Source organism: Ovis aries, chromosome 23 (genome assembly GCF_016772045.2).
Source record: "Ovis aries strain OAR_USU_Benz2616 breed Rambouillet chromosome 23, ARS-UI_Ramb_v3.0, whole genome shotgun sequence".
Taxonomy (NCBI): domain Eukaryota; kingdom Metazoa; phylum Chordata; class Mammalia; order Artiodactyla; family Bovidae; genus Ovis; species Ovis aries.
Window position 1 is genome coordinate 43,024,730 of NC_056076.1, and position 21,439 is coordinate 43,046,168.

Genomic DNA, 21,439 nt, shown 5'->3' on the forward strand with positions numbered 1-21,439 from the left:
AGTCCTGAGGAGCTGGTCTGTGAGCCTCTCCAAGCAGGAGGTCATCGGAGCCACGGCGGCCACCAGGGTCCACTTAAAACTATGCAGCCTCAGAGCCCTCGAATTGCTCCGGTTTTCCTGTTCTTTCCCAGCGGAGAAATCCTGAAGGGAGGGGAAAATATCATACTTTCAAGATGAGTCTTTCAAACCCTTTGCCCTGAAAGCTGCAGATGCAGGCACATAATTTTTACAAATATTTGGCCCCATGTTGCCACTCTGTCAAACAGCAGACGGTACCAATATTTTATATTGATTATATTATTTTTTCCAGGGAAGTGTATCACAGTCAGCCAGGTACACATTCCTAATGGCATAAATTAATCTTGTTGACTATGATATTAAGCTCTGAAGAACTGCTGACTGTTCTTCGGAAAGCCAGGAATGTTTCTCAGAGGAAGGTTTCTAAACTCAAGCCAGATTTTTCATGGTTCACATGTCAGGCAGTTATAGTCAAGGGGCAAGAATCGAACAGCCAGGGATGCTTCCAGGCTGCCCAACAGCATTTGTAACTTTGACACAACTGGGGAGACAGGGGGCCCTTGGCAAGGGAGGCCAAGAGGGATGTGAGCTCCAAAATCCCAACTTCTCCTTTGTCAGTTTCAAAGTGATCAGCTGGCTTGTCCAAGAAATGCAGTTTCTCTCAGAACCACAAGGATTTCAAAGATCCTGTTGATTCGGTGAGTCAGGGCAAAGTGAAGCCCTGCAGCCTTGCTAAAGAAGCGGGACTTTGTGGAACACATGTGATCGGGGAAGGCAGGGAGCGAAGTCCACGTCTAACACTAGAAGTAGAACCATGGATGGCGGTGGGAGGGCCCGAGAGAGCAGAGCCTCCAATGCTTGTAAAGGTCCCTTTCACTCCCCCAGAGGGACTCTAGCCCTCCCTCCTCTTGGGGCTGTAGACAGAGGAAAATGGCCAGGTACGAACAGGTACGCTATCCGGTAAACTTAGCCCCAGTTCCTCCTTTACCTGCCTGTCACCTGTCGGGGTGGAGACGTTATTCTTCCATGTACAGTGAGACCAACATCTGACTTTAAAATGTGTCATGCATTTCTTATTCAGCTACTGCAGTTCATGAAGCTGGAGCCCTGGGGTAGGGTAAATGGCCTGTGACAGTGACAAAATGACAAATAGCACAAAGAAAGATCTACTCTCAGCCAAACGAGGAGGGGGCCTGAGCAGCGGAGGATGCTTTTCAGGTTGGACCTAAATTTAACACACTTCAACTTGATAGGTTTTTTTCAACATACTGCCGAGAATGGGTCCAGCCGCTTACCAGCAAGGTTAGAAAAATAGGAATTTGAGGAAACGGACGACATTTGTCAAGATGGATTATCAGCCAGAGCCAGGCCTTTGGTAGCAATCAGAGCACAGATATAGAATCAGTTTCTCTGAGCAGATCTGGTCAGGCATGGTCCAGCCGTGGTCCAAGGTCGATCCTCTGCCGACTCTACTTACTGCTGGGCTATTGCTATTGGAAGGGAGCCTTCAGAGCTGTTACAAGATGAAGGTTTTCCTAGTGCTGGGGAGGGAGACAGCAGTGAGAAGTGAAACCGGAATGTGATGGAGCCCTCATCTCCTAAAGCTGAAAGACAGTCAGAGGGGAGCACCAAGGCCAAGATTTTGTTGTAGGAACAGCAGAGCTGGGACTTCCTTGGCAGTTCAGTGGATAAGACTTCACCTTCCAATGCAGAAGGTGCAGGTTTGATCCCTGATCAGGGAGTTTAGATTCTACATGCCTTGCTGCAAGAAAAAAAAAAAAAAAAGGGCATAAAAAAGCAGCAATGTTGTAACAAATGCAATAAAGCCTTCAAAAGTAGGACTTTCTTTAAAAGTAGAAAACAGTGTTATGTTTTCTATCTGATCTGCCTCTCTCCCTAAAATAACAAACAGTAATGCATTTTGTAAGAAATTATAACAGATTAGCATGCATGCATGCTAAATTGCTTCAGTCCTGTCCAACTCTTTGTGATCCCATGGACTGCAGCCCACCAGACTCCTTTATCCAAGGGATTCTCTAAGCAAGAACACTGGAGTGGGTTGCTACGCCCTCCTCCAGGGTATGTTCCCGACCCAGGGATTGAACTCACGTCTCCTGAGGCTCCTCCATGGCAGGTGGATTTTTTACCGCTGAGCCACCAGGGAAGCCCATAGCAGGTCAGAACATATAACAAATGCCTTTGGTATTGCTCCCTTTAGAAGTCAGAGAATAAAATTTATGGTAAAGAGTTTTGGAGCACTCTGAAGCAAAATTCCACAAAATAATAGTAAAAATGTTTCTTTCTTCTAAAATATGATCCTGAGTTGCTGAAGGGTACATTCTTTATCTCAAAGCAATAAACAACCTCTTCATCCTTTCAGGACAAGAAGCCAGTATACAGAAGCAAATCACTAACAATTAATATACATATACAAATTTAAAGCTCTTTGAAATATTTCAAACTGTGAAAATATTGATAATGAACAACATTGAAACAAGCCTTAGCCTGCCTGAGATTGGCTCTAATGTCAAAAATTTTTCAATCTCTTTGAAATAGAAGAGCTTTATAGAGGAAACCAAAAAAATATAAGCATATTAATTTGTTTTTGTTTAGTCGTATCCAACTCTTGCACAACACTAATTTTATTCAATCAAAGTGGCATATGTAAACATAGTATTTGGCTAAAAATTAAATTTTCCTTATATTCTGTCTTGAAATTTGGGGAAGGTCAGGATTAAAAAGTCTTCTCCTAACTGCCAGATAAAACTGAAGCAACTTAATCCTTGTCCCTGACAGATTTAATCTATTTGAAAAATAATTGTAGTTCTAAGAAATTTTTCCTCTATTTTTAGCAGACTTTCCATTTTACCATCTCAGTAAAATCCTTTCTAAAGAGCCACACCAGACACATGTGTGAGGTCTGTAAACAACACCAAGAAAAATTAATTAACTGCATACATTTCTATGTGTAAATATTTAAAATATTTCAAGTAGGGAAATTCTGAGTACTCTGAAATTAAAACAAACCTCTTGGCCATGATTAACTTAAGATATTTTTTGTTCTTATAGGTTGTTTTTTAAAATGTTAACAGAAAGTTGAGAAAACTTAAAAATACCTTTATTTAGCTGGAGAAGTCTCTTGAGAGTCCCTTGGACAGCAAGGAGATGAAACCAGTCAATCCTAAAGGAAATCAGTTCTACATACTCAGTGGAAGGACTGGTGCTGAAGCTGGAGCTCCAATACTTTCACTACCTGATGCCATTTCATTGGAAAAGACCCTGATGCTGGGAAAGATTGAGGTTAAGAGAAGAAGGGGATGGCAGAGGATGAGATGGTTGGATGGCATCACCAACTCAACTGACATGAGTGTGAGCAAAGTCTGGAAGATAGCAGAGGACAGGGAACCCTGGCATGCTGCAGTCCCTGGGGTCACAAAGAGTCGGACACGACTTAGTGACTAAACAGCAACAACGTGATATAAAACAGTCCCAACTGAAATTCTAGGTTAAAGAAAATATATACTGCCTGAGATGAAAAATACACAGAATGAGATAAACAGTAGATTAGACACCATGGAAGAAAAGACAGAAACAAAAACTGCCCCAAACGATGAAACACCGTGAATAAACAGAGCAGCTGGGAACTGTGGACCAACATCAGGCATTGTAACACATGTGTAATTCCAGCCCCTGGAGAAGACAGCACAGAAAGAAATATTTGAAAAAACAATGTCTCAAAATTTTCCCAACTTCATGAAAACTATAAACCCATAGATCCAAAAGCTCAATGAAATGCCACAAAAGGAATATGGTGAAAATCAGACCACACATTTGATAATCAAATGGCCAGCAACCCAGTAATTTTATAGAAAAAAAACTTCTTCTGCTTTTTAAAAATTATATTTCTATTACAACCATGCTACATTGGCACTAACATCTCTACTTAAAGACCTTACAAATTTTGTATATGTGAAATCAGTTCAGTCACTTAGTCATGTCTGAATCTTTGTGAACCCAAGGTCTGCAGCAGGCCAGGCTTCCCTGTCCATCAGTTACTCCCAGAGCTTACTCAAAGTCATGCCCATTGAGTCGGTGATGCCATCCAACCATCTCATCCTCTGTTGTCCCCTTCTCCTCCAGCCTTCAATCTTTCCCAACATCAGGGTCTTTTCCAATGAGTCAACTCTTTGCATCAGGTGGCCAAAGTATTGGAATTTCAGTTTCAGCATCAGTCCTTCCAATGAATATTCAGGACTGATCTCCTTTAGGATGGACTGGTTGAATCTCCTTGCTGTCCAAGGGATGCTCAAGAGTCTTCTCCAATATCACAGTTAAAAAGCATCAATTCTTCAGCACTCAGCTTTCTTTATGGTCCAACTCTCACATCCACACATGACTACTGGATAAACCATAGCTTTGACTAGACCAACCTTTTTTGGCAAAGTAATGTCTCTGCTTTTTAATATGTTGTCTAGGCTGGTCATAGCTTTTCTTCTGAGGAGCAAGTGTCCTTTAATTTCATGACTGCAGTCACCATCTGCAGTGATATTGGAGTCTAAGGAAGTAAAGTCTGTCACTGTTTCTATTGTTTCCCCATCTATTTGCCATGAAGTGATGGGACCAGATGCCATGATCTTAGTTTTTTGAATATTGAGTTTTAAGCCAGCTTTTTCGCTCTCCTCTTTCACTCTCATCAAAAGGCTCTTTATTTCCTCTTAGCTTTCTGCCATAAGGGTGTTGTCATCTGCAAATCTGAGGTTATTGGTATTTCTCCCTGCAATATTGATTCCACCTTGTGCTTTATCCAGCCCCACATTTCACATGATGTACTCTGCATATAAGTTAAATAAGCAGAGTAACAAAATACAGCCTTGATGTACATCTGTTAATATCCTTTTGTATAAAAAGTACTAATTTATAAATTTGGGAGTGGGAGAGGCTAAAAAAGAAATATGAACTAGATTATCATCAATTCACCATCAAGCTATTAATTTGGGCCATTTTTATGAAAGTAAGTATTATGGAAATCCTGTAACTTCAAAACCTTCTCTTACTGAAGGGTTCAGAGCCTTGGCTCCAGGCCTACTCAAGTCTGCATCTGACTCTACCACTGTTTTGCTGGTAGTTTTTTGTGGGTTGGGATTTGGGTTTTGCTCATGGTTTGTTGACCTTAAAGAAAAAAAAACAGGAGCAATGTGGATGTTTATTTTACACAAATAAAATCAGAAAGAAAAATTGAGAGTGACTGGTGAATTTAGAGAAAAAAAAAAAATCCAAGGGATAAAGAGACAGGAATTCACAAGGGAAAGTTCAAAGTGAGGTCTGCCCAGATACTAGCGGATGGGTTTTGATGATACCAATTTACTTATAAATCTGCATGATTATTTCTGACCTTGTGTGGTTAAATAGGAAAAGGAACAGAATGTACTAATATGAAATGCATAATTCAATGCACCTTGTATGGCAAGGCAAGTCCTGTTTATACATTATCATGTGAAATCCTTATTTACAAACATGTCATGGATGAGTTAATGAGTTATTAGTTAACAATCTTGTTACAGAATAAAGACTGAGGTTTTCAGAACTAACCATATAGACTAGGATGTAAGCCACTCAGTGTAGGAAGTAACATCAAATACAAGACACAAAGCAAGGACTATCTTCCCAGTGGAGCCTGGCTCATCTCCATCCCTCAGGACACATCCCTGAAGGTTACGGCCTTCAGAGAGTCTCCCTGATAAGCATATATTTTTGGCTCCTCCCCATCACCCTCCAGAAATTTTTTCAGAATTCTCCATGATTTGAAATTATTTCTGCATATGTTCACTAGCTTATTGTCTAAATTGAGCCTGCTGAGGAAAGAGACGACGCTTTCTTTGCTTACCAGGCACCACTGTGTGTGGGTACTGCTCCTGCTAACATGACCGCAGCAGCAATGCTGCAACACTAGACTGAGTACCACATAAGGACTGCAGTACTTACACAGTCCAGAAAAGAGACGGAAAATGGAGCATGAAGTGGAATAAGTCCATTTTTGTCAGTTTGATGAAAGCAGTGATAAAATAAGTCATAATACATTTACTACGATAAGAAGAGCAAGATGTTGTAAATTTAAAACAATTTCAGTCACCAGTCAAGCCTGCGCTTTAGCAGGTTTTCCATTAGAAACAGACTATTTCAGTAGAAATCGCCCCTTGCATTAGAAGTAGCTGTTTTCCGAACTTGTCCACAAAACAGAAACAGACTCAGATACAGAGAACAGACTTGAGCTTGCCAAGGGGGATGGGGTGAATAGGAGTGATGAATTGGGAGTTTGGAATTAGCAGATGCAAACTAGTATACATAGGATGGATAAAAAACAAGGACCTACAACACAGCACAGAGAACTATATTCAACATCCTGTGATAAACTGTAATGAAGAAGAATATGAAAAAGAATATGTATGTATAACTGAGTCATTTTGTTGTACAGCAGAAATTATGCAATGTTGTAAATCAACTATAGGACTTCCCTGGTGGCTAAGTGGAAAAAGAATCTGCCTGCTAAGGCAGGAGACATGGGTTCAGTTCAGTTCAGTTCAGTTCAGTCGCTTAGATCCCTGGATCAGGAAGATCTCCTGGAGAAGGAAATGGCAACCCACTCTAGTATTCTTACCTGGGAAATCCCATGAACAGAGTAGCCTGGCGGGCTACAATCCATGGGGGTCACAAAAGAGTCGGACATGACTTAGCAACTAAACAACAACAAAAAACCATCAACCATACTTGAATTTTTTTTTTATAAAGTAGCCATTTATAATACATGGAACTGTTTCTCATCCAAGGAAATCTTATTGGCTAAGCAGTGCTCCATAAGAGATGTAACTAAATAAACCTCCGCTTCATGTTTTCTAAGAAGTCTGCGCAGTGTTTTGAAAGTAATAAAAATTCTTGTGGCTTTTGGATATTTGATATCATCACACCAGCACACTCACCCTTATTTGCCTAATTCTCCCATTCTGATCATCATTCTGGTCGCCAACTGCCTCACGGTTTCGTCTAATGAAGTGCAGAGCTCTGTGAGTATTTAACATAAAACATATGGAATGCACATGCCCAGAGCAATTAAATCAATGGGAAATTCAGAATGCACTCCACTCCCTACACCTCAGAGCTCCAAAAATGTAAATTTGTCACACCCGTCTAAGACAAAGAGTGCTTGGAGTGGGACTTTTTTAGAAAAACAATCACAGAAGGGTTCCTTTAAAGTAACAGAGTTGTGCAAAGAAAATGAACAACAGTGTAAATAGCTTTTGCCTGTCTAAAGCTCAATTAATTAGGAGTATTAACTCTAGTTTTCCAAAAAAGATGGAATCTGCTCAATAAACTCCTTCTGCAATTCCAAAAGCCATTCTTGCTTCTGTACTTTAACTGATGGCTTCTTAACCCAAAATAATTTTTTTCCTGAACATCTAACTTACTTACTTCAGATAAGATAACATGGAACAGTGAAGAAAATACTGTGATTTTTTTTTTAATCACCCACGCCTGGTTTGGAATCTTGCTCTCTTGCAAACTTAGGGTGAGTTTCATTTTATAGGCTTTTTAATGAGATTAAAGCAAATTAAAGACTTCTCAGAATTGTGGGATCTTTTCAAGACCCAGGATGGCCATTTATTATACTCTGGGTTACTCTGTTAATATTCTACAGGTCTGTTCCCATCCCACCTGGAATCTCAGCTCAAGCCATCTGAGACATTCCCTTCCCTGGTCATTTGCCACCTCCATCCTTAAACTGAACACCTAGGGAAGGAGTGTCTCCTTGTTCCCCCTGCCTCAAACCAAGTTAATTCCTCCAGCAAAGAGGCTGAGCATCCTCGCTACCTGCCTTTCCCAGTCCTGGACCAACATCCTAGACCCATGGTCTGGAGGGAGGTGAGGATGGGGGGCATGGTGGCAGCCCCTTGGCTAAGATGCCAGATTCCCATTGTTCTTATCAAGGTTCAGTTGTTTTTGAATAAAGTTTCTCAATTTTTGTATGCCTTTGGTCATTTTATAGAGTCCTGCAATTCTTCTCCATTTAATCGTTGCTTTTGTGGGAAAAAGTCTGCCCTGCTCTTCACAATAACACCCTGGAGGTTCATTGTACACCTTTGTAGCTTTCAGCCCCTGAGATTTGGGAATTCTTTGCTACTCAACCCTCTTTTCTCCCCTCCCTCCCTTCCTTTCATTCAAGTAAGTCACAAATATTGAAAACATTCAAAACTTAATTCCCATTTCTAGCTTCACCAACAAGAGCTTGAAGTTTGTCACCCCATTTCACCCCAACAGAAAAAAAGATGAACACACTTAAAATCAATGAATCTCGGTAGATGCATCGTAATAGTGAGGTCAAAGGGCAAACCCCCACCAACATCTGGAGAGACAAGCAAATACAAAAAAAAACCACAGCCAAGGTCCGATTACTTAAAGCAGAAGATTCTGAACCAATAGGTGGCACAGAACAATGATGACTTTGTAGTCTTTGCACCACAGGCTTTAATAAGAGCCAGAGTCACAGCATCTTCCTAGTAAACCATTCATCTTCTCTATATACAATTTACCTCATTAACCCTGATCAATTTTTGCCTTAAATTTATTTCTCTTTGTATGTTGTTATTTCCAGGATCAAGCGGAGTGACCCAGGAAGATGGTACTGCTAGCAGATGAGTCATAATCCAGTTTATTTTCCTCTCGTGGACGGCCCTGTGAAAATAGCTATCAGCCTCCTGGGTGAGGAAGGAATTCTGTGGGATGAGAAACAGAGGGTCACTCCTCCGAGGACTTGATGTGGTTCCCGGCCCGGGTCTGGTTGGTGTGCTCTGTTCTCGGTTAGTCTCTTGGGTGTGGCTCAGCGTGCGCAGCCTCCGTGATGTGACCTGGGAGGCAGCCGGTAGCTCTCGGTCCCTGATGCCTTCCCTTCTGTCCTTCTCACCTGTGTTACCTTCAGTCTCGGGAGACTTTTGTGCACGACAAGTTCCCAACATCATCTGTCCCTGGAGGTGGCCTTAAACCTTGTCCTGCTCCCCTGATATGGCTTTGGGAAGGCAAGCTGCTCCTCTGATGGTACTTCTATTTTTAAGGCAGACAGAGTTCACTGAGATCCGCCGCCACAAGACTCCCATGAGACTTGGAAAGCCCTGATGTTTGTATCTATTTGAGTGGAATTAGAATGAAAATATAATTGGATGGTGAGCAAAATAGGCCTTGATCATGGGGGTGATGGGAATGAATAAAAGCTGCTATGAAATCCTATTATAACCACATCTTTGTTCTCACTCTTAAAGGATAAACTAAGAGGCTGAGTGCGGGCTTCCCAGGTGGCACTGGTGGTAAAGAACCTGCCTGTCAATGCAGGAGATGCAAGAGACGTGGGTTAGATCCCGAGATCAGGAATATCCGCTGGAGAAGGGAATGGCAACCCACTCCAGTATTCTTGCCTGGAGAATCCCATGGATAGAGGAGCCTGGCGGGCCACAGTCCATGGGGTCACAAAGAGTCGGATATGACTGAGCGACTTAGCACGCACGAGGCTGCACCAAGGCCAGCAGTGCCCCCACCTATTTTATGAGTCACTCTGGTCTACTTTACTTGTCAGATAGTCCAGTGGAATGTGGTTATGGCACTTGCCTTCCCATTTTTCCTTTAGTTTCATAATTTTTAGATTTTGTTTCATTTTTTCAAGACATCTAGGTACATCCTTCGCATATTCTAAACGGTTTTTAGAAACCCTCTTCATCTTTGTATTAAAATTTACATGTGAATCTTATGTTAATACTTACATGCTAATTTTTCAAACTATTAATATTTTCTCTCTTTTTTTGGTTTTTCCTTTAGTTTCTGTAAAGTCTTTTTGACTTAGAGAAGTTTTATTCTCTTGGAAGTAAATTTATTTACCCTTTTCTAATGGTATCTGGATTTTCTGACTTGCTTGGAAAAGTTTTCATCACCACAATCATCTACTACTACTGACACACACATGTGTACATGATCATAAATACTAAATAACTGTATTTGCTAGTAAAATCTTTTCAATTTTTAAATATACAAATTTTCTACATTTGGAATTCATTTTTACACTAGAGTGAACAACAGACTGGTTCCAAATAGGAAAAGGAGTACGTCAAGGCTGTATATTGTCACCCTGCTTATTTAACTTCTATGCAGAGTACATCATGAGAAAGGCTGGGCTGGAAGAAGCACAGGCTGGAATCAAGATTGCCGGGAGAAATATCAATCACCTCAGATATGCAGATGACACCACCCTTATGGCAGAAAGTGAAGAGGAACTAAAAGCCTCTTGATGAAAGTGAAAGAGGAGAGTGAAAAAGTTGGCTTAAAACTCAACATTCAGAAAACAAAGATCATGACATATGGTCCCATCACTTCATGGGAAATAGATGGGGAAACAGTAGAAACAGTGTCAGACTTTATTTTTTTGGGCTCCAAAATCACTGCAGATGGTGATTGCAGCCATGAAATTAAAAGACACTTACTCCTTGGAAGGAAAGTAATGACAACCTAGATAGCATATTAAAAAGCAGAGACATTACTTTGCCAACAAAGGCCCATCTAGTCAAGGCTATGGTTTTTCCAGTGGTCATGTACGGATGTAAGAGTTGGATGGTAAAGAAAGCTGAGTGCCAAAGAATTTATGCTTTTGAACTGTGGTGTTGGATAAGACTCTTGAGAGTCAACCAGTCCATTCTAAAGGAGATCAGTCCTGGGTATTCACTGGAAGGACTGATGTTGAAGCTGAAACTCCAGTACTCTGGCCACCTCATGTGAAGAGTTGACTCATTGGAAAAGACCCTGATGCTGGGAAGGATTGGGGGCAGGAGGAGAAGGGGACGACAGAGGATGAGATAGCTGGATGGCATCACCAACTCGATGGACATGGGTTTGGGTGGACTCTGGGAGTTGGTGATGGACAGGGAGGCCTGGCATGCTTCGATTCATGGGGTCGTAAAGAGTCGGACACAACTGAGCGACTGAATTGAAATGAGATAAGAATAGTACCATAAATTTTTCTGTGTTCCTTACCCACATTTATTTACTCTTATTCTCTTACTAGATTTATTCCTAACTATGAACCGTCTTATAATTCTTAATTATTTGTTAAAAACTCACAAGGCTCTGTTAAAATTGTAAGAATAGCACCATAAATTTCTCTGTGTTCCTTGCCCACATTTATTTACTCTTAATCTCTTACTAGATTTGTTCCCCCCTCCCTTGTATGCTTTTGGGCTTCCCTTACCACTCAGCTGGTAAAGAATCCACCTGCAATGTGGGAGACCTAGTTTTGATCCCTGGATTGGGAAGATCCCCTGGAGAAGGGAAAGTATTCTGGCCTTGAGAATTTCATTGACTGTATAGCCCATGGCTTGAAAAGAATCGGACACGACTGAGTGACTTTGACTCACTCACTCCCTTGTATGTTTATATTTGCTGTAACATCTGGTAGAAAACTGTAGATGCGATTAACCTATTCTGCTAAATCTGATAGTGTGTAGGTACTAAAAACTAGAACATTCTCCTATATGACTACAGACTCAAGGATCAAATCTAGGAGACTGGCAGCACTGACACTATCCTATTATCTAACTCATGGTCTATATTCCAATGTTGCCAGTCATCCCCATCTTGTTCTTTATATATTTTATCCTTCTGATCCAGGATCCAATCAAGCATTAAATTTAGTTATCTCATCTCTTTAGCATTTTTAATGTGGAAACTTTCCTCAGAATTTATTTTTCTTTCATGACACTGAAGTCTTGAACAGCACAGGACAGTAGCTTTATAGGCTGTCTCTCAAACTGAATTTTTCCTGTGTCCTAAAGCTTAGTTTCAGCTTCTATATTTGGGCAGGAATTCACAGAAATGTTGTGTCTTCAGTCATCACAACAGAGACCTGGTGTCAGTCAGTCCATCTGTGGTCAGTCACGTGAGTTTGGATAACATACCTGCCAGTTAACATGACCATTTTTTCCTCTGTTGTTGTGTTGTTCAGCCACTCAGTTAGAGAAGGCAACGGCACCCCACTCCAGTACTCTTGCCTGGAAAATCCCATGGACGGAGGAGCCTGGTAGGCTGCAGGCCATGGAGTCGTCACTCAGTAGTGTCCAGCTATTCACAACCCCATGGACTGCAGCACGCCAGGCTTCCTTATCCTCTACTATCTCCCAGAGTTTGCTCAAAGTCATGTCCATTCAGTCGGTGATGTCCAACCATCTCATCCTTGGTTGCCCTCTTCTCCTCCTGCCCTCAATCTTTTCCCAACATTAGGTCTTTTCCAATGAGTCGGCTCTTCAAATAAGGTGACGAAAGTATTGGAACTTCAGTCAGGATCAGTCCTTCCAATGAATATTCATAATGTTTCCTTTGCCATTAGTAAGTAATCTGTGGAGGCAGACGGATATCCAGGACTGGTAATAGCTTTTTCCTCATCTATATCTCACCCACAAGTTTTAGAATCCCTTAATGATTTTTTTGTCTGAATCAAATACTTCTATGCTGGCAGCAACATGGTCCTTCAAACTCTCCCATTTCTTTTTGTATTTATTGGTTGTCATTTTACTACAGGGAAGAGCTGTTCTTCTTCCCAAGTCACTCCATTTCTCCCTCCCTACCTTCCTCCTTTCCTTGCTTCCATCCTTCCTTCCAGTCTATGGACTCCTGGATTACTTTTCTACCAATGGGCTATAGTCCATTACTATCTTTATTATGTATTCTTTCATTGTTCTGCCAGATTCTACTTCTTAATATTTTATTGATTTGTCATCAATATTTATAAGTGATACTGATCTATAGTTTTTATGTTCTGTGCTACCTTCATCTGGTTTTGATATAGCTTTTATATAGGTATTCTAAGAGTAATCAAAAAGCTTTAGAACAGTTAAAAAGATATGAAAATTTATGTTTCTTTTAAGCTTGGAAGAATTTCCTCTTCATTTTTTTAAGAGGTAGATCTTTTAAACATCTCTCCCCCTTCCGCCCTCCCTCTCTCTCCCTCTCTCTCTCTCTCTCTCTCTCTCTCTCTCTCTCTCTCTCTCATCAGTTTTGTGTTATTTATACTTTCATTTTACCCTATATTTGATCTTATTTAGGACAGATTTCTATCAAGGACTCATAATGATTTCAAGTTTGTCTAAACTGGTTATTTTCCTATTCTTATTTCTATTGTGGCATTCTTACACTCTTCCCCTTACCAATTCCCTGATTTATTTATTTATTGGGCTTTATCTGATTAATGTTTATGTATCTATTGAAGGAATAGCCCTTTATATGTACATCAATTCTTTTATTTATCCTTTTTCTGACTTACTTTCACAACTTTAACAATTTTCCCTCCTGCTTTTCCTAGGTTTCCTTTCTATTACTTTTTAACAACCTAAGTTTTATGATAAATTCTGCTTTCCCCTGAGTGTAGGTTTGGCAATAGGTTGTGGATTTTTATTTGGAGTTTTCCCATTATTGTTATTTTCTAAATGTTCTACAATTTCAGGCTTGACTTCCTCTTTGATCCTGAACTTACTTTCCAGATGTTTGTGTAATATCAAAATGGAAGGGGTTTTATTTCATTGTTTTCACGGTTGGCACTTACTCATAATATCATTGCATAGCCAGAAATATACAATGTTTACTCTGTCTATTCACAATTTTATTTCTTTGTAACATAATACTTTGCTAGTTTTTATAAATATTTCATGAACATTTGAATTGAAAATTCAGTGTCAGTTTATGAGGTATACATTCAGTGTATATTAGATTTATTTGGTAAGCCTTATTTTTACACTCAAATATTCTATGTATGTACCGATTAGATACTTTATCATCAAGGACTGAGAAAAGGCTGTTAAACTGACCCACTTGTGTGAGGGGGGTTTTTTTTAGGGGTAATTTTTTTTTAATCAGTGAAAGAAACTGGGTTCTAGAAGCTGAAGTTGTATACAAAGCAAGTCTGTGCATCAGATGCAGTCCAGCCCAGGGCAGCCTCGCCCACATGCTGGCTGGTCCTCAGCGTAATTACCCCTGTTGGCTGCTCCCACTTGCTTACAAGAACCTCATCATAATATGATGAAAGTCTAGTAAAAATACCTGCCTATTCTGTGTTCCGTAATGTCATGTACAGAGCGAACATGTTGAAGAAAAGTGAAAGTTTTGTCCTGGGTCATTTCTGCTTTAGGTCATGACAGCATCTAAGAAAGGTTTCAGCTCAGGCTGTAATTTATGACTCATACTTGCAGAGATTTTAGAAATCACTCACAGCCAAAAAATCAAAGTTATTCAACCTAGTTTTCCCCCTTTGCACTTATAATGTCAAATATAAAGTGTTAGAAAGACAGACAGACAGAACAATGAAAAAAATAAAATGTTTTCTTCTGTCAGAAGATAAATACTATGGTATCCAGGCTGCCCTCTCCCAGTCCCCCTTTTTCTGAAGAGATTTTTGCTGAACACATAGGGCTCTTTATTCTTTTTTAACTTGTGACAGGAAGAATAACTTGGGTGACTGTTCGACCCTTACCAGTTGGGTAGCTTTATTTGGTAGAAAAACACAAGCCTTGCATTTGAGAGCAAGGGGCAGAGAGCAAGGGGTGAGTAACACCCTTCAGGGAAACACCGCAACGGCAGGCTCATTACCAAAATTAAGTCCCCCGCACTTTACTCCAGAGGCTCTCTCTTCCTGACACCACAGAGCACATGTGAGGGCTCAGAGAAAATCAGGGAAGGTTCCTAACTGCCTCTTCACCGGATGTGGCTGGCCCACTACTCTGGTCATATATGTGGGAGAGGGACTGTCATCAGAAAGGGAGGGACACTCAGCAAGGGGGGATTCAGGAGTCAAAGGAGCCATGCCTCTGGTTCAGGGAACAGGAGCATCTAACTGATGTGGTGGGAGCAGGGGTGGGGGTCGTGTCAAGTAGGAGAGTGAGCGCTTTTGGTTTACGGTCCTCTTAAACAAAAGCCCATATACCATCTGTATGCATTTGGCACCTGTAAGTGTTTCTTTGAATAAAAGTTTTTCACTGAAAATTCGGAAAACCACTGATACTGGCCTTTTCATTCAAGGGAAGAAAGTACAGTAACTGCCCACAAGGACCTCAGGTATTGAGAGGCAGCTTTCGACAGGTTTCCAGAGCCTCGGTCAGTTTTCTTTCCACTCTGGCAGTGGACAGATGCCACGTGTGTACAGAGACACGTGATGACAATGGGCTAGCCCAGTAAGAGTGAAGCTCCATGTCTTGTAGCAAAGACAGGTCTGACTTGTCTTCTCTTCATGTCCCAGGAAGGCAGGAACCATCAAACCACATATTTTTAAGAAGTGAAAAACCATAATTGCTATTTCATTGAATCTCTGAACCAGATTATGTTTATTTGGAATATTTTCTTTTTGATATGAAACTGAGTATTTATTTAAGAAATTATACAGCACTGGCTTTTTCAGTAATACAATGGAAGGAGATTTAATTTTCCAAACTGTGTGCATACCTGAGTTTTTTGAACTCTCTTAAATGAGTCAAAGTAATGCATTCCAACAATTACAATACCTGGGTTAACTTAGGATCCTTTATGACAGGAGAAATGCCCTGGTGATGCTATGGGAACTCTTGGCGGGGGAGGAGCAGGAAGTTAGCAGCAGCCAAGCTCTGCTCAACACAAACACTCACTCACTTACACACACACAAAACATAGATAAACACATACACATACATGCATATACATGTGTGTACACGTATACAGGAGCATACATATACATCATGCATACATACATTCACACACATACACACACAACCACACACCAAAGTAAGGTCCTAGACCCCAATGTGTCTGTTTCCTGGTGGGTTTTGGTTTCAGCCACCCGACTCTGTGGTGGGAAGAACCCACGCTGTGCTGCCTTAGCTAATACTCCAGATCCATCGTGTGCAGTCTCTTTTCCTGCATTATCACCATGGCCCCCAGATGCTGAGGAGGGAACTGAAGGGGGAGGAGTTGACCTTTGTGACCTTGAAGCCAGTTCTCAGTCCCATGCGCATCATCGCACTGCTCTAACACGAGGACAATTACTGTCTTCCATGCAGAAGACACTGTCTTCCATGCAGAAGACTCTGTCTAGCCTAATGCGGCCAGCAGGATTGGATGGATCACTTCCTCAGGAGTTCTGCTCACCTTCTTAGAGAGGAATGTGGAAGCAGGTGTCAGTAGAAGCAGCACAGCTGGAAATCAGGAGTGGGGGCGGGATGCCCAGTGAAGGGAGAGGAGAGGGTACCGGGAGGGGGGTTGCCTATGCCCTGAAGCCAGCCTGGAGCATCTGGGTCAGCACAGCTTTAGTGTTTTAACAAAAAAATGTGCCAAATAGTGCATCTGCATAATACACTGTTTTTGTTTATAAATTAGCTGAACCAGGCCTTCACCTGGTGTCTATCAGAGGATGTGGTAGTTTTGGCATCTCGGAAAGGGAATACCTAAGAATGTACCCACCTATGATACTGAATACTAACTTCCCCACAGATGGCCAGACCTCTGCAGAAGCACAACCTTGGCATCACTCGCCATGACCTCCGAGGACAGGCTTGGAGTGACACAACCGAGGCATTTCTGTCAGTCCCAGCAGGAGCCAAGGGCCCCAACAAAGCAGCTTTGGCAGGATCAGTGAGGGGGGATTGACAAGGTTGTGGGGAGAACAGGGAGCCCCAGGGGCCCAGAAGGACTGCAGGACGGACACAAAGGCCTGGGCTAGCAGAGAAGAACAGCAGGGCTGTAGGGGAAGCAGCCCACCAGTGGAGAAGCACAGCTGGCCTGAGCCAGGGAGCATCCCAGGTCCTCTCCCCTCACTGCCCCCTCCACCCCCAAGGGGGTTCTTACAGCCAAGCCCAAAGGGAGTCAGAAGTCAGAGACCCCAGTGCAAACAGGGCCCTCCAGGTGCAGAGGACAAGGGGGTGACAGGCAAGCAGGTGCCAGAGGAGGGAGATCCCCGCTCATCCATCCGGATCCAGAGCCCGCATCTGTCCGTCCACAGGTGGGTCTGCTCCTGGCTCCCCGCAATTGGCTGGGGCTTGGGGCCAAGGGTATAAAAATCCATCCTCCTCGGAGGTGACAAGGCCGCCTCTCGGGGGCTGGAAGGACAGACAAGTCACGTGCTAACCCACCCCAACAAATCCTCAGCCCTGGACTTCAGTGCTCACTGACAACCTGGCCTGGGGAAAACCTGAGACTCCCAGGCCTGGCTGTCCTCTGCTGGCCACACAAAAAGCCCTGGTGGTAGAACCAGGCCCAGGCCACAGACGCAGAGTCACGCAGGCCACTGTGGCCGACCCAGTTCCCAGGCCCTCCTGCCACGTGCACGGGTCCTCTGCCCCCCTCAGATAGGGGTGGCTCATGCCCAGTGCACCGGACAGAAAGACTATCAGGGGTCCCTGTCATCCACTCGTGAAAAAGCCTTACAGCAACATTGCAGCAAGACAACAACTTCCCCTACAGACGGTGAGGCTGCCAGATTATTCCAGAAAAGCCCCTGAACCCTCGTGATGGCTTGGGGAGGGGGGCAGGTTGCTCAGCTCCACTCCAGGAACCAGCACAAGAGCCTCTTTGTCTGTTTTCCAACCTGGAAGCAGAGCAGACTCTGCAGACTAGGCATCATCCCAGCTCACAACACAGCTCAGAGCAGGGCTCAGAACAGGGCTCAGAGCAGGGCTCAGAGCAGGGCTCAGAGCAGGGCTCAGAACAGGGTTCAGAACAGGGCTCAGAACGGGGTTCAGAACAGGACTCAAAGCAGGGCTCAGAACAGGGCTCAGAGCAGGGCTCAGAACAGAGCTCAGAACAGGGTTCAAAACAGGGCTTGGAGTGGCATAAATGTTTGATCTGTCAGAAAATTCACTGCATGTTGTTTCAGAGCTGCCGGGTGTCCCATGACATTTCTCTTGATGTGGCTAAACTCTTCGTATTTATGGAAGGTCCGAGTGTCTGACGGGGATCAGGCAGCCACCCCAGGGCTGTTCAAACCATCAAGTTCTTGAATGAAAGAGAAACATTCTCTTCTCTCAGAAACTCTGTCAGTTTCATTAAGTAGATTATTTTTTAATTTAGGAACTATTTCTAGATAGACCTGTCCTCAGAGGAAGAAGGTGGTAGCCCCACTTCTCTGGCATCACATGGCTGAGGAAGGAGGCTCACCCCAGTCCAGGGAGCGACCTGGGGGCACCAGAGGCAGAGCGCCGGGCCCTGAGGACGTGCTGCTCCCCGGGGACTCAGTAGGAGTTGTGCCCACCTGGCTTGGCCAGGCGTGAGGACAGAGGCAGGAGGCATGTGGGCCCTGGCTCAGGGGGGCGCTGCCTAGAACAAATGTTCCCTACAGAAAGAGAAAACTCATCTACAAAGTGAAATCATGAAATCGGAGTTATTGGGGGAAGTTGACTGCAAGTGGAATGAATGTGCAATCCTGCAGAAGAGTCCAAATCCATCCAAAACCACATGCTCCAACCATTCAGCAAAACAGACAAAGCACCCTTTAAAATATCATGGTTCCAAGAACATGCAAATCACAGTAAATATTCTAAGAGCTTCTTTTGGGACAGCATAGCTCCTTGTGGAGCGGTTACTATTCTCAATTAGTTTTCTCATATTTATCACCCATTTGGGGCCAGCTCATTTCTGAGCCATTAACTTGTTTCTTTCATTTCATACAGTTAATTGAAATAAAGAAACATTGCAGTGAGTCAATAAGAGGAAATTGTTCTCAGAACGAAGACATGAAGATTTTGTTGTATTGTTATTTCTATCATTATGGTTAATTATAGCATCTTAGTGGCAATGCAGGACTAATGGGGGAGCAGGATCCTGGGGGCCAGGACACCTCAGTCATCTTCATCTACGAGGGGAGGGAAGACAGAAGGATGGAGGGAGGGAGAGAAGGAAGGGAGGGAGGGAGAGAGGAATGAGAGTCAGAGGGTCTCCTTTCTTGTACAAACAAGCACAGAAGCAAGCGCTGGGCCCATTTGTGTTGCTGGGTTGAGGCAGGCGGATGACGGAGGAGAAGACCTACATCTGTACAGTGCTGTGGACCAGAATGATTCCTCCAGACCAAGACCAGTGACCAGCAGGAGGAGAGGGAAGATGGCCGCAGCTGCGATGTAGCCCTGGCCTCCTGGCTCCCAAGACTGGGTCAGTGTTACCTTGAGGGCTCTTTGAGGACATGGATCAGCTGGATTGTGACAAGAAGTATAGGTGGCCCCTCCCACCTGTGATGAGGGGAGGGCTCAGTGAAGGCAGGATTTACAGAAGTCCTGGAACTTGTAGGTGGAGGTGGACAGGGCAAGGTTACTACAGGAAACCAGCCACGGGCCAAGGCAGGGAGCTGGGCAGTGAGGAAATGTTAGGCCAACATTTCTCATAAACAGCAAACTGTTGAACTTTCCGTACTTGCTTTTCTCTCAAAAAGATCAGCAATTGAGTACAAAATGATTGGGAAAGATCTACTTTCTAATAGAAAAATGACTTTTCAAGAACTATGATTTTGTGCTTTCCCAGGGAACTTGGAGGCGAAAGCCAGACATGAAGGAAATCTTCTAATTCAGGGAGAAGCCTGGCGGTCAGCCCAACGCATGGGTCTGAGGGCTGCGAAATAACGTAGAGTTTCAGACATCGCCCTACGGAGAGAAGGGCGTTCCTCAGCCCCCAGTTGTCTCTGGTGTGAAAGCAGAGAAGAAGCAAATTGTGCCTCTGCTGGACAAGACTGTCTACCAAATGTCCGAATGTTACCAAAGGGAAACAAAAGCCTAGAGGATTGTACAACTGGGGTGGGAGGACCCAAGACTTCCAGAAAATCCCCATCCACTGTGAGTGAGCCATGAAGATTGTGTGGGCTTAACTTCAGTGCATTTGGGAGAAGGGACAAAAACCACTGTGAAAATGGAACCGAATATCTTGGTTTCTTCTTCCATCTTATAAAATGCTGAGGGTTGAAAGCAAGAGAGTTGAGAGCATTTTTTTTCTTTTAAACAGGATGAAATGAGTTTATGGATTCAAGGAAGTAACTTGAAAATGAACCATCGTGCAGGATTATCATTGGTCACAAAGAGCTCTTTCCTGGATCCATACACAGATTTCTGTCTGGGCAGATCACAATCAAGTTTGTTCTATGTTGGTGTTGCTTTTCTCCAGGGATTTTCATGAGTTAGCTGGGAAGTTGGGCAGGGACTGTATGAGGTTTGGGGTTAGATACTAAATGAGAAGAGAAATATTTATGAAAGCTACCACTGCAAAGAAAAAGACAAAGAATTCAAAGCGAAGGCAGAGACCAGTCTGCCCACTGTTGTTCACAATGCATTAGTCGAAACCATCCACGTAGTTGGCCTACTTTCCTGAGAAAGCACATTAACAGACTGCATGAAGCTCTCTGATGAGCGTGAGTAATGTCTTCGGTTAACAATGCCAGCGTTGAGTCTCCATTGTCAGGAGTTCTTCCCTTGGCATTCGTCAAGGCACCTCCAAGCATCTCCAAGATAGACCAGAGACTTCCGTGGCTGCAATACAAATATCAATAATTAAAATGACTTAGGTCGTCCCTTCCTTTAACATTTCCTATCCAAAAAGGCCATAAATCATTCCAATAAAAATGCCTCATTTCCATAAGCCTAGGGTCTGTGTTTAGGTTTCCATGCTTCCATCCTATATGTGCATCTGAAGCAGAAAGAATTTAACTGGTGGCCATGTGACAATGTCCTAAACAGACAACCACAGCTCAGGGCTCCAGCCCAGGGGAGGTCACAAAAATCAGATTTCACAGGAGACCACCCACAGCTTCCTCCTTCCACCAGGTTCTATGCTCTGAATCAGATTACTAGCCATAGTCAATTAACTCTAGTTGAGAAATCCTTTTAAGATTAGACAGTGTGGGAGCAAAAATAGCAACAACTGTAGCACTACTAAGTGCCTGTACCCACCGTCTTTGTTTTATCAAATACTCAGACATAATTGTGTATGGCTAATTCTATTTTCTCTGTTATACAGTCTTGACAATAATTGTCCAGTCACTAAGTCATGTCCGACTCTTTGCAACCCCATGGACTACAGCATGCCAGGCTTCTCTGACCTTCACTCTCTCCCGGAGTTTGCTCAAATTCATGTCCACTGAGTCACTGATGCTATCTAACAATCGCAACTTCTATCACCCCTTCTCCTCTTGCCCTCAATCTTTCCCAGCATCAAGGTCTCTTTCAATGAGTCAGTTCTTCTCATCAGGTGGCCAAAGTATTGGAGCTTCAGCTTCAGCAGCAGTTATGAAATTAAAGATTTCATGAATAAAATTTTTCTTTTTAAAAAAAGTGAAAGATGACTCCGGTCTAATTATTAGAAAAGGACATAAGATGTCAACTGTCTCAACCATTGTCTTCAAAGCAAGATT